Source organism: Haemaphysalis longicornis, unplaced genomic scaffold (genome assembly GCF_048455015.1).
Source record: "Haemaphysalis longicornis isolate Haplotype H1 unplaced genomic scaffold, Haemaphysalis longicornis Haplotype H1 scaffold_12, whole genome shotgun sequence".
In the NCBI taxonomy this organism is placed as follows: Eukaryota; Metazoa; Arthropoda; class Arachnida; order Ixodida; family Ixodidae; genus Haemaphysalis; species Haemaphysalis longicornis.
This window is the reverse complement of record NW_027526225.1, coordinates 66,833,446-66,847,065: the sequence shown is the minus strand read 5'-3', so window position 1 is coordinate 66,847,065 and position 13,620 is coordinate 66,833,446. Positions and strand designations below refer to the sequence as shown.

The following is a 13,620-nucleotide window of genomic DNA, read 5'->3' as shown; positions in this document are numbered from 1 at the left end:
CAATTGAAAGGCACGGCAGTAAATGTGTAAGCCGGGCGTCAATCACGTTGTTCAAAAAAGAGATTGATTTCCTTTCGAACACGTGCTGTACTTCGGGCATGACTTAATTTAGTGTCTGTGTAGATTGTGTCAAGTGCGTGAACGCGTGTTGATTTAGTGGTGTGATGCCAGAAAATATACGTCTATTTTCTGTTGTTGTTTTTATATATTTTACTGGAGTTAACATGGGGAGTGCGAATAAAAGATGCAAGATTTCTCGTATTAAATTCAATTGGAAGTCAGAGCTCGTCCCGTCGTCTTTACGTGTCCTTGTTTGTATTCGCGCTGAAGCTTTTTTTTTTTTTTTAATTTGGGGCCTTTTGTTTTCAGTCGTGCTTGGAGGGGGAGGGGCTCGATTCGACATGTTCCGCTTTAGTAGTTGTTTTACCTAGCTTCTCTTCGGCACCATAACTAACGCGTTTTTTTTTTTTTTTTTTTTGCTCTCGCAAAAACCGATTGAACGAATATTCGTAACTAAAAAAACGGCTGTTACTCTCGGCCATGCTATATCTCGCCTCGAATATGGCTATTGCTTTCTTTGTACTGTAAAATTCGGAGAGCCATGGCAACAGCTACAGCTTTAGCGGTTTTGGGAGGTCTTGCTTATTTACACTCCGCGTTCAAACATTCGTTCATGTGTTTTTGTTTTTTTTTTTTTTTTGGCTGGGAGGCTGAATCAAATGACAGGAACAGTCGTGAGGGGTGTGATGTAGTTGTAAACTGTTACGAACTTTAGTGAGCATGTTTTCCTGTTTCTGAAACCTTTTTAGCAGCGCTTAAGGTTTCAGTCATTGTGAGCATTGTTATTTTTGGCAAACCGTGTAGTATTCAGCTACAGCTGGTTTTAGGGGCGAAGCCCCTGAGAGGCTGGGGCTGTTGGCGTCTCCTGTCGTCGTCGTCGTCGTAATCGTCGTCGCCGTCGTAATCACCGTCGTAATCGTCGTATCACCGGGAAATTTGTTTACGCCTCGCGCTAGAACGTAACGCGTACAAAAAAAAAAAAGCACACCGGGACTCTCGTTTATACCTCGCTCTGGAGCGCTTCGTAACGCGTACTAAAAAACACCGGGACACTCGTTTACGCCTTGCGCTAGAAAACTTCGCGCTTCAAAAACAAGAAACTTTTACAGCAAAGCTGCATACCTCTACCCCCAACGGTTTCATATCCGTTGGCAAAAATGCCAAGGCGCCAAGCGTACACTTACACACTGTATGCTTCGCCCCTCCCCAGGTTTCACGTCAGTGTAGATGGCCCCGGACTTTCTTTTTTTTTTTTTTGTCATTAAAGAGACTCTACAACACTTCCAATAAAGGCTTTGACTATTTTCTTCGGGTCTGGAAACATGGAAGCTTTAGTTATCGCCAGCACAAAGCGGCACTGGGTTATTAGCTCGTCGCATTCTCTTGTTTCGTTTCTGCTTTTCAGATTTAGCATTTCAGATTTAGAGAGACGTTGAAAACGGTGTTGCATGGTCCCTTTAATCAATTTTCTTTTCAACGGACAGACAAACGGACGGACAAAACCAACACATCATCATCATCATCATCATTATCGTAATCATCAGACGGACGAACGGACTGAGTGACCAAACTTTTCGCGATTCGGTAGTCTCCTTCTGTGTCTCCTGTACTTGTTCCGAAACTTCGACACTCCGAAATGGGGAAGCGTCAGAACGTCGGAACTTGAAATATGCCGAAGCGCAGCAGCTGGCGCGCACTGACGCTCCCAGACCCCCTTCGCCACGACGTCACTGCGCCGTTCCAGTTCGCTTCCCCATTCCTCGCGAGCTTCGTACCTGCTAACTGGCCTATTCCTGACGCGTTGGATACGCTGCAGTTTGTAGCCGAGTTGGCAGCTCACCGTCGCCTCCTAGCCAAGGAAGAAGCCCTCTTGCAGTGTCCTCATTCGGAGGTCATTGAGCCGCCAAGTTAAAAGTAAAGCTAAAAGCGGTTGTTTTTCGTAGTCAGTACATGCCTAGCCATCGCATTACAAGGCGAAAAAGCTGTTTGTAAGCAGTCAGGGCCACGTCAGGGCTTCATTTTTATCAAGGAGGTGTCGCTGTGGGTCACGGCCGTCTGCCACGCAATTGGCGTCGGCTTGGTTCCCGCATTTAAGTTTAGCCGATTTTATTTCACAGCGAAAGCTACGCGAGGCCCTTAACATGGTTGGTTGGTTAGCTGCGCCAGCGTCGCCGCTGCGGCGACCTCCACGTGTTCTTTGAGGACTGGTGGATTTACACCTTGTCTTTCCGCATATGCCGCACCTTGGCTGCCCAATGGTTCCTCTCTCGACTGACGTTTCGGCTCGGTATGCATGTTTTCACCTTGCAGGGAATAATGGAGTGGCGGTGGGACATCTCAGTCTACAATGATTGGTATTCCAATGAGTGCATGGATGGATATTTAACGAATGATTTGCCTTCATTCATTAAATATTCAAGGTTGGAGTGTCCTGATCCCTCCCCCCTCCCGCTTTCCACGGGGCTACACTCCTAATGCCTTTGCTTCCCTGGAAGCAGTTATGTCTAGTCAATGATCCCGAATAGTGCCGGAGGGGCGTGTTAGTCACTTGGAGCGCATCGATGTCTTCTTTGGCTACAACAATGTCAAACTTTCAATGAAACCCTCGTTTGTCGGGCACTACAGTGCATCTGTATAGTTTGGAGCGCGACAGCCGAAGTTTCCAAGTGACACGTTTGTGTAGCTGCTGATTGATTGATTGTAGGGTTTAATGTGCCGACGCTGCACAGGCGATGAGGCGCGCTGTAGTGGAGGGCTTCGGATTAATTTTGACCACCTGTGGATCTTTAACGTGCGCCGAAATCTCGTACACACGGGCGTTTTTGCTTTTCGCCTCCATCAGAAAAGCGGCTGCCGCAGCCGGTAATTGAACATGCGTCCTCGTGCTCAGCAGCACAACACCTTAGCCACTGAGCCACCGCGGCGGGTGTATGTGTAGCTCTCTAATGTTGAACGACAGCTTAATGGAGTTTCGAGATTATCGTGTGGTTCCCTTTTTCTCTGAGCGATTTGAGGGTACTGCTGCTGCTTTCGAAAGAAAGTTAAAAGTCGTGTTACACGAGTGTTTCGAAGGCCTTCGAGTCGAATGTCATTTGACTCAAATGACACCTTTGAGCTGCTACACGACCTTTTTCAAAGTCTTTAGAGCACTGCGAAGGCGGGAAATTTGAATTGCATGGGGTGGTAGCAGTGACCGGATAACGGCGCTACAGCCCATTATGGCGAATCACTGCTCTGCACTTCCGACAGATTTCAGATTTAGTGAAACGGTTTTACTTATTTTTGTCTTTATGACACTTTTGTTTAGCTTCCTTTTTTTCATGTACGCGTCGTTATAAGTGTACTATCCTGGGTGCACTTCTTGCTGTAAGTGTAACTATTTTCTTCACATTTTATTAGTTAACGCTTGACATTCAGCAGTCTATACGGTACGCAGATGCTCTATGTGTCCTCGAAAACCGAACGGACGCGAGCCAATCACGCGAACAACCCGGTAGATCGTCTACCGAACAGATCGGGCCCGCTGTTCATGTCGTTTTTGTTCCGACGATAACACAGGCCCTCGGAAAGTCATTCGCGAGGAACACAGGGCGATCTCGTCAGACAGCTCCGCACGGAACTCTATCTGCACTTACAAGCGGTTCTCCACGGTATATGCAGAGCGCAACGGGACATCGCTCGTCGAGAGGCGGTATTGAATCCCGTTTGTCTTCCTACTACTCGGAAAGGAAGAACAAGCCTCTTTCATTCTGATTTCCCCCCCCCCCCCCTCCTTTTTTCATTCAACCTTTAATACCTCCTCTCCCTTACGCTTTTTTATCCTTCCCGTCGATTCCGTGTGATCATCGACCGAACTTCCGCTTCCGTTCCGCCAACCAGGATACTTTTTTTTTGTCGTTGTTCGCTTTCCGTCGACGTGCCGTAAATGTCAGCGGTTAACCAACCGCTTTCCCCGCAGCAGTCGCGCACACGCACCCTTCGTGAGTAACGTCTTCTCGGTAACGGACACGTCTGCGTGTAGCAGCAAGCGCTACGTGCGCTTCCTTAACCGTTCCGCCTTTTTCTTTTTTTTTTTTCTTTTTTGCCGTCTCACGTCCTTCCGCTGCCTTTTTTGTTGTTGTTTTCTTTCCGGTAGCTAACACACCTTTCCGGTTCGGTTCCGTCATCCGTGCCCAGGGACACAACAAGACGTGAGCCCTGCTTCGCGATCGCGTAAACGCGAACGCTGCGTCGTCACGTGACGGGAGGCAGCTGCGCAACACCTACGAGATGAAAGGCCTCCTCACCTAAGTTTATGCCTTTTTGTGTGTAAAAGTGGTTTGCGGAAATGCACGTTTCTTTGATGACGTCCTTTGATATCGACCAATGGGAGCGGCGGGACGATTGCAATCGATCCGACTACGCTGACGCCGTGCGGAGGCCTTCTTTTCGAGGTGGCGGTGATCTGCGCCGGTAGAAGTCGAACACTTGGAGGCCGAAGAGAGTAGGCGCCGGGGGGATGACGCTCCACTGGCGGCGGAGTTCCTCATGTTTCTTCTGAGTAAACACCGTATCGGCGCGCGCTCTCCGTATAGCGCTCCCGTGTAAACAGAACAGTCTGTTACAAGCGTACCTGTGTACGCATCTGCGTTTCTCGCAGACGGAATGTCGTCTTTCCGGTGGAGGCGATATGAAGATGCGAGGCTCGCGGACGCGAGTCCTGGCCCGCGTTGGAAAAGCAATACCGAGACGTAACCGCCGGCGTAATCTCTTGAGATGGAGCGTAGAAGTTTTCCGATCGGTGTTCGCTTTGAGGGGAAACGAAGGAAAATAAGAAGAACGGCGGTCGTTTCTCGGCGTTTCGTTCTCTTATTTCGTTTGCTACGCACGCAAGAGAGCGGTGGTTATCAGCGGCAATGGAAGCCGCGAATCAAAGAGCGAGTGTTCTTTAAAAAAAAAAAAAAAAAGGAAGTACTGTGACAAGAGCGTGTGTTTCTCACTTGAGTAGAAAAATACAAACAAAAGAAATGGCGGCAAGAAAATTTTCGAACCGACGTGGTTGGGTAATGTGGATTTATAAGAGGCGCTTTGGTAGGGAGCGAATGACGTCATTAAGGGAGATGAAGGCGTTTCGCACCACTCCTCTAGAATAAAAAGTGGGGTCATAAGATGACTTTAGCAGCGTACGGAGTGGAAAGAACAAGACCAGAATTTAAAGAATTCAAGAAGACATAACACAAGGTTGCTTCATTCGAAAGATGGCCAAGTTAGAATCACACCCAACCCAATTTTAGCGCGAACTTCACCAGCACCGTTCTCGCTCTGCCCTGAGACGTCACCGGACAGGGCGTGACGTCATAGGGGCATGGGCACTAACCAAGTTTTGTGACTGATGGCCGCCGACAATGGAAACCACTGTCAAACATTGATCGTGCGATCGAAGTGGTGCATCTGTTTCCGGTTTTCACAGCAATATTTTAATATTAGAGCGCGGTAATCTCAACCGCTCGGTTTCTGGTACCCCGCCTGTGACGTCGCGGCGCACATTGTGTAGCGGAAAGTTTAAAACTGTTAAGGATTTCATTTTAGCTACTCGTCGGCCACCGGCAGCCCCGGATTAGCGGGCCCGACCATGGCTCTGAGCAAATAAAGTTTTTTCTCTCTCTCTCTCTCTCTCTCTTCCATCTACGCTTGAATTTCTGATTTATCACCTGTAATACGAATCTATACACCAATGACGTTACTGTGAGTGGTCTGTAGGAATCAATGCTGGCTTTGTCGCCTCTGCCTTTATATATTGAGCGGTATATATTGGCTTGAGCGGTATATTGGCTTGAGCGATATTGTGGCGCCATCTATAGGACGGACAGTGAACGAAGCAACAAAAGACGTTTTTTCGTCCGCTGCAACCTTGGTAGACGTACTTAACATTCGCTTCAAATGCTTGCCTTGGATACGTCATCGCTGGCGCCACAAAACACACCATGTATGGATAATTGAAATTTTGGCTTAAATTGTGTGCAATTTCTCAGTGAATAAAGCATTGTTTCCTGCCGGACAAGCGCTGCGGGCACTATAAAATACGTAACCTTTCGAATATAAAACAAAATTGCATTTTGTTCCTTCACGTGGCGCAAATTGTGGGTTACTCCATGTATTTTGGAAGGGTAACGAGTGGTTTGAGTAATTTTTCAGCCTTACTCAGCTGACAAATTATTGTTGCGACGACCACCTCATTATAGATGAGAAAAGCTTACGATACCACGCATTAAGCGCAATCTCCTTTCAGAAAACGCGCGCGTTGACGTCACGAGTTCATCGCTTTGGCGGAGTAACACACTCACTGAGCTATTGCCGTTCAGAACTTGTACCCGAGTATGTTAATAGGTGACCGGTAAAAAGCGCAAAGGCTCATGGGTACATTGTTTTCTCCCGCGGAGTGCCGCCACTTCCGGTTCGGGAGCTCTCCTGGCCTCCCGTGCGCCGTCGGCTTTCACGCGAGTGTGTGCTTGTTGTGTAATCTGTTTCCACCGGAAAAAGAAACGCTCATGCATCGGGAATTTCATAAACAACAACGATTGACCCTACTAGGGGTCTATCTGACAGGTAAGCACCCTGTGACAAACAAACAACACGCCCACACGCGCCTGAAAGCCGCCGGCGTACGCTATAGGGCAGGAGAGATCTCGAACCGGAAGTGGCTGGAGCAGACGACGTACCCACGCCTTTGCGCTTTTTACCGGTCACCTATTAATACCTTCTGTGGTCAGATTGTCGATTGTTTTCATCGCGAGGAGTGGCAGCGTTGTCATTATAACGCTTAAATATGACGAGGACACCTATGTACTCCGTATAATATGGTGAATTTCCGTACGGCGATGTTGGTTTTATGGACGCCGTCATAGCGCCCTAGATCGCTGGTAACTGCTGCGCCGCAGAGTGAAGCAGCAGAGAGAGTGCTATGCTCGTGGAGGCATTGGCTTAAAGGGTCCACGAAGAGAAAATACAACTTTGTTTAACTTTAAAGAGTTAGGCTTCAGTACGTCACTCAGCTCCATTCGGGCCACGAAAGACGTTTTTTAACCGATAAAAACGCAAGAAATGCTTAGAACCTTCAAATTTCGCGCCACAGTGACGTGTTGTCCGCGCAAGTGACGTCATATGGGCCAGCACTAAAAACATAATTTTCAGTGGGTTAGATGCACGTTAGCATTCAAGTGATTCGATCAAACGGAACTAGCGGCCCCACTACAATCGTCCAGTCATGTGTCCTGGTGATTGATTAGTTCGGCCGCCGTCAATCGCCCAAAAAAAGATTTGTGACGTCATATAAAAGTTGCCGGAAACTGGCTAGCGAGTCGCCACAGCTCCACACGTTTTCTATAATATCTCCGTTATTTTTTCGAAGTCTGCGATGAAATCGGTATCATTTTTATCAGGACAAAGCAGCCTTTCTAATGAACGAAACTTGTATTTTGTTTTCATGGCTCCTTTAAATCATACGCTCCTGGTATCATCACCCTTTTTCCTTTTAGCCCTTCCGTTACTATGGCTAAGTGCGTTGGACAATCGACCTTGTTAGGAATATGTCTCTTTACGTTGGAGAGCCATAATGTCGAGACTCACGACGTGCCAGGCAATGTGCGTCACGCCGCGAGTACACGTCACCAACGCGGAGCGCAACATTAGGCCTAACGTCAGGCCAGCGCATACCCGCGTTCGCATCGCCAAGGAAAGCGGACACTCGGCGGGAACGTGTTTTCCTACTCCCCCAAATGCTGCTCCTGCAATCAGCGCGCACAAATCACCCATGTAGACTTCACAGCACTCCTCTAACACATGTTCGGAAATCCATGGCCGCAACGCTACAGCCACAGATGGAGTCGTGGTGGCGTTGGGGGTGCACATAGCCTTGCATTTCAGAAGCCCTAGCTGCAGGTTTCGATTCCCATACAGCCCCGAATTTTAGCGATTTTCTTCGAACTCGATCTTGTGCGCCGTTGGCTATGCTGTGTGTTATCCGAACGTGGGCCAACCGGAGGAACCAAATAATACTTCAACATTAAAGCGCTGTTGTTAATGCCGTAAAGCTTTTTTGGCTACCGTTTCCGGAGATTTAATCCGTATTGAGTTCATTCTAAAAAAAAAAAATGCGGCTTCCTGCTCACTCTCAGCTTTTGGTACCTCCACATACTCGACATTTTTTTATTTATTTATTTATTTATTTATTTATTTATTTATTTATTTATTTATTTATTTATTTATTTATTTATTTATTTATTTATTTATTTATTTATTTATTTATTTATCGCCACTTTGGTAGCGACAGGCACTTTTTAGATTGCTCAGCATGCTTCCAGAGCTTATCGTACGGCTCAGACGTCATTTATGTTTCCCGGTAGATTTGATTTGAGCGGATGGTGGGCACGAACGCTAACGGAAACGACCAATAAGGGTCGAAATTGCAGTCTGCGTCTTTCCGGAAGAGTCATCGGTGACTACAAAAGGTTGCCGACCACGGTAGAAAACTGCATCCGACAGAGGCTGCAAGGGGAAAACCGACAGAGGCTGCATAGAAGGGGAAAACCGACAGAGAAAACCGACAGAGGCTGCAAGGGGGAAAAAAAAAAAAAAATTTCAAAGCAGAGGAGGGAAGGAAGGAGGGAGGGAGGGAGGGAGGGAGGGAGGGAGGGAGGGAGGGAGGGAGGGAGGGAGGGAGGGAGGACACTCGATCCCAAAAGAAAAGTTTAGCCTACATGGAGACAAAGAGACACTGGATCTGCGTTAATAAAAAAAAAAAAAAAGAAGCGCCCCCGGGAGGGCTCGAACCTCCAACCTTTCGGTTAACAGCCGAACGCGCTAGCCGATTGCGCCACGGAGGCGGGACGGGGAGGGAGGCCTTGGTAGCGAGGAAAAACACAAGTGTTCAGCTGACAAGCGAGCAGACGATCTTGTCAGCAGCTGTTTTCTCCGTTAAGTGAAGAGAAGGAAAGAGAAGAAGAAGACAATGAGAATAAAAAGGCTGCGCGGCGCATTTTTTTAACGTTTTTATGCATTCTTGTTGCGGTAAGGTCTGAGCGGCGCCCCTTGACTCCTGACGTCGGCTGGGGACGTCGGCCTTTGTCGCCTGCGTCACAAAGGTCGAGGGTCAGAGGCACTTGCGGGTGGCTTTTGTACAAGAAATTTCTATCGTAGTCAGTGTTACAACCACAAATCGGTTTCTAAAGCTCTCAAGATTAAGGGAGAATCCGAAACTGGGCTGCTCCGGCAGGAAATTTCTGAGAACCGATTCGAGGAGTACGGTTACACGTAACGGTTACCTGCGTGAAAGGAACCAAAGCTAATGTCTGAGTTTGCGCAATCACTTTGTTGGGGCTCTGGTTTTCCACGTTTCTAAGTGAACAGACCAAAATGTTGTCGAATTTGGAATGAAGTTCATTCATTTGAAGAACATTATTCTGTCTCTTTCAAAGTACGTTTATGAAAGCGCATATCGGGTTGTGTGGCCGATCTCAGTTACTCATGTAGGCCTCAGCGCATGTCTCGAACATATATACGCTTCTCAATCTCGCCACAACACATTTACTTGGTCCACCTTAATACCCGTGCCACACGTACAAGAAAAATGACATTAAGTGCGTAATGCCTGCAGTTTTAATGCCATTAATTCGCTGCCACACGCAAAAATCTAATGCCGTTTGCTCTAATGTCATTTTTGGTTTAAGGAGTTCCTGAAAACTCATTGGCCTCCACGAACGCCTTAAAGCTGCCTACTCTCGAACGCGATGAGCCCCAAATGAAACCAACGAAACTCTCAGCACCAGCGTGTTGACGCGAAAATGTCGCTGAACTTCGAAATAAGACGATTTTTTTGTGCACTCTTGGTGGCGAATTTGACTAAAACAGCGGAAAAGGCAAAACCGTGTGCTCGTCGTTTTGAATTTTTCGGATTCGGCTACCGCTGGCAGGCGACGACAGCTGCTGAATCCATTTTTTAAATGGCACACCATTTTTTTTAAATATTCCCTATTTTTCTTAATGTTTTCTTTCACACAAAACATTTGTAACCCTTGTAAAGCATTTTTCTTCATGTTAAAAACTCCTAAAATATGAGCGAATTTCTCTTTTTAGTCATTATCGCCATCATGACTAACACATTTAACGCCTTAGCGTTTTCGCGTGTAACATGACCCGCCCAAATAATGTCACTCGGTATCTTAAAGCCTTTAATGCCATTTTTCGTGTACGTGCGGCACGGGTATAAGTCGGCTAGAGTCACCGAGTTGTGATGGGGTTGCAAATGTATGCATGCTCGTCTTTCATTCCAGAGAACCCCGGTTCAAATCCTAATCAGACCCAAATTCAACCCATATTATTTTCAACTCATGGAGCTTTCCTAAAAAATTTGGCGTCCTTCCGAGCATTCTTTGACCGGTTTTGTTATTATTTGAGCCATCGGCCATTTAGTGCAAGGTAGTCTACAACTTCCTTTCTGACATCTTGATTGTGGAAGCGCTCAAACAACAGGAACGAAAGTAGAAAAACAGAGACGACACGGCGCTAACTCGCCACTATTTGTTTGTTGAAAAGAAACAGAAATGTATACAGTGAGCCGCGGCGGGCGCTTTTATGATGGAGGCGAAAAGCAAAAACGCCCGTGTGTACGAGATTTCGGCACACGTTAAAGATCCCCACGTGGTCAAAATTAATCCGGAGCCCTCCACTACGGCGCGCCTCATCGCCTGCGTCGCCTCAGCGCGTTAAACCCTACAATCAAACAATCAATAAAATATATACAGTGAAATCTCATTGATGCGTTTTTCAGGATAGCCGTAAAATAAAACGTATTATCCGAAAATCGTATTATCCAAATAGGTTGAAAAAGAAGGAAAATATGCATGCCCCGTCAGCAACTCACTTTTGTGGAGCAAAATTGAAGTAACTGCTCAGTTTGTGCTGCCCTTTCTTCTTTTAAATTTCCAAGAGTAAATTCCTCTGAAAGGTTCAAAAAGAAGCTGCCGGTATTTGTTGTTTGGCAGACACTGCCTTGTACGACAATCCGTGTCGTGCCGTAAATCGGTGAAGGCAGCCTCCGGATGCTTGAAACTTTAAAATACCCAAGGAGAGCGCTGTGTTGCCAGGTAACTGTTTCCCGTAGGGCTGACCCGTCGAAGTTCACTCCTGTCGCTCTAACTTCCGTGAACCATGTAAGCAGGATGTTTTCCTTTTAATCATGCTTCGCACCTCGCGTTTCTTTTACGCCAGGTCCGAAAACTTGCAGCTTCTTTAGAAGTTACTCTTGCTGACCGACAATAGTGTTGAGCGCTGACACTGGCAAAGAGAGCTCGCCAATTCCCCACGCTTCCTCTCCGGGTTCTCTTCTAATTGGAGTACAATTTCCACTTGCGCCTAGCATTTCCTTGACGTTGTCACAAGCCAGGAAGCACGGCCGCGCATTGCAACAAGGCAAGAAGAGAACAAATTACTGCGCGGGAAGCACGGTCCATGGGAGAAGTCGGGAAGGGAAGTCGCGCCTGCCGCGAGCATTGCGCGCCTTCTTCCTTGATTATGATACCATTTGCTACATGGCGGGGTGCATCGCCTGACTTATCGTCAGCCTTGCACGGAACGGCCACGCATTGCAGTAATGTTTCTGCCGCAGAACCGGCGCTTCCGCTCCCTCGGTGTCTCTGCAACGTCCAGGTCGTCTTGTTGGAATGCGGTTTGAGCGAGTATACCAAAGAATAAGCGTAAGATTACTAAAAATGACGGTCGAGATCCGCTTTCGCGATCGTATTATCCAGTTTTCGGCAAAGTTGTGATCCTAATAAACACACGAAAATGCATAATTTGTGAAGGACGTTGGCTGGGGACGAAAAAAAAACGTATTAGGCCGAAAAACGTAATATGCCGAATCGTATTAACGAGATTCCACTGTACTTGCAACATCTCACGTGGTGCATAGGTGGTGATATATGTGTTAGCGCCCCCTCAATCTTTAGAACAGGCAAAGAATACTTTTCTCTGTGCCACTCATTGTGATCGTAGCAGTTTCTTGGTATGTTATGGTTTCGCTCTTTTAATGCCCCTACCCTTCGCGTGTCGTGTGTATCCCGGTATGTATTTATTTCCTGTAAAAAGTGACTTACATATTTTTATCTTGGGCGAGATGAGCGCACCACGTGAGATGTTGCAAATGAATATTTGTGTTCCTTTTCAACAAACAAATAGTTGCGAGTTACCGCCGTGTCATCTCTGCTTTTTCTACTTTCGTCCCTGTTGGGTGAGCGCTTCCACCTTCAAGATGAACAGTTACCAACTAGCTCAATTTTCCGTTCTACTGCAGTTCTTTTCTGACCATGATCACTATACCACCTCCTCTTCTTTCCCTCACCCTCGTCTTCTTAGCCATAACCTACACCATCTTCATTTTTCGTTTATGACTATATATCTGTGCCTAGAGAGACAATCTACAACTTCTGCTTCTTGTTTTCTTAATTACTATATGATCATCACCATCCCCAGTATCTTCTTCTCTTCTCTCCTTATTCCCTCCTCTTCCCAGACATAACCTACACCATCTTCATTTTTCGGTTATGGCGATAACTAAAACTAAAAAGACGTCTTCTTCTTCTTCTTCTTCTTCTTCTTCTTCTTCTTCTTCTTCTTCTTCTTCTTCTTCTTCTTTTATTCTTATCTTCTTCTTTCCTTCTTCTTCTTCTTCTTCTTCTTCTTCTTCTTCTTCTTCTTCTTCTTCTTAATTACGATGATCATCATCATGACCACAATTTTTTATCTTTTCTCTCCCTAATCTCTCCTGCTCCTAATAACAACGTATGTGCACCATCCACATTTATCGGTCATAAGGATCGATCTACGCCTACAAAGGCTTTCTTTTTCCTAATTACCATGATCACCGTCATCACCACTATTTTCATCTCTTCACCCCCTAATCCCTCTTTCCCCTAGCCGTAACCTACACCACCTTCATTACTGAGCTGTTCACTGTAGAACCAAGGTGTATTCAGGCTCTTTCAATGGCCTCTGCAAGCCAATCCTATCAAGCGTGTAGGCCTCATCAATGAGCCGCCAAGGAACCTTTTCCCCATTTCTTCATTCCCTGCTTCCCCATCCTCTTCCCCATTTTCCCCTGCCTCGATGCGATGCATGCCATTCGCTAATTCCCAGGCTGCGGTCAGGGTTCTCGTATCGGAGCGCCGAAACTTTCGCCGGCGGCGCTATTCGGGATGGCTCGAGTGCCGACCTCGCCCCCGTTCGCACCGCGCGCCCCGCGGGACTGATTACGTTAATTAGGACGGATTGATTCGATCCCTCTCCTGCTGCTCCTTCCCCGGCTCCCGAGCTCAAGCCACGCGTCGGAGACCCGCGGAATCAAAGTCTCACAAACGATATATGTAGTGTTGAAGGGCGCCGGAGGTTGAGGTGCCTTAATGAGTTGCCAATTACAGCTAAATCACTGTGAGGAGTGTCTGCGCAAGTTCCTCGTCGCCTGAATTCTCTTGATTTTTTTTTGTTTTTTGACGGGTGGAAGATTACTTTGTCTCACTTTTCCTTCTTTCA

General features: G+C 46.9%; 1 protein-coding gene and 1 non-coding gene across 2 annotated transcripts in view; one reads left to right on the top strand and one right to left on the bottom strand.

Annotated features, from left to right (window-relative positions):
* Positions 1-13,620, top strand: part of LOC144162787 (inactive phospholipase C-like protein 1) — a 223,663-nt gene that overhangs the window by 64,810 nt on the left and 145,233 nt on the right. The window lies entirely within an intron of this gene.
* On the bottom strand, positions 8,848-8,921 carry Trnan-guu (transfer RNA asparagine (anticodon GUU)). The gene has a single exon. It is a non-coding gene; the product is annotated as a tRNA-Asn (tRNA).